Here is a 635-nt window from a genome sequence, read left to right on the forward strand (position 1 = left end):
GCGTGCGTGCCCAAGATCCCGAGAGGAGAATGGAGGAGAAGGGATTGCGGCGTGGCCATCCCCCCGGGGGGTGATTTCTCACTTTCCCTCTCACTGTCTCTCACTGTCTCTCACAGTCTCTCACTGTCTCTCCAGCAAGTACGCATGCCCTCTAGCAAAATCTCCCTATCAGAAAAAGAATAAACATAAATAAAATAATAATAAGACAAAAACAGGCACTGAGTCCCAGAAAGGAAGGGGCAATCAGAGAGGCCTCCTGGAGGAGGCGGAGAGCAGTAGGGCTGGGCTTGAAAGGACAAGGCAGAGCAGATGCCTGCAAAGAGGGGCTTCCAGGTGGAGGGAACAGCTAGAGCAAAGGCCCCAAGGAAAGAAACCTCAGAGCTGGGCCGGGTCTTGCCTCTCTGGGATGACAGGACTTGGAATTCAGCTACGGGTAATTTGAAGGTAGCTACCAGTTTAGACGCGCGTGGTTTGTGTTGGGAAGAAGAAGAAATCAAAAACCAAAGGGTGGTTGGGACCAGCAGTTGGCGTAATGGCTATGTCGCTGGACTCCCACGTAGTCGACCATGGTTCGCGTCCCGGACCCGGTGGTTTACAACTCACTCCGGGCACGCGTGCGGGCGGCCCCAAGATCA

The sequence above is a fragment of the Tupaia chinensis genome, unplaced genomic scaffold (assembly GCF_000334495.1).
Source record: "Tupaia chinensis unplaced genomic scaffold, TupChi_1.0 Scaffold000201_1, whole genome shotgun sequence".
In the NCBI taxonomy this organism is placed as follows: Eukaryota; Metazoa; Chordata; class Mammalia; order Scandentia; family Tupaiidae; genus Tupaia; species Tupaia belangeri.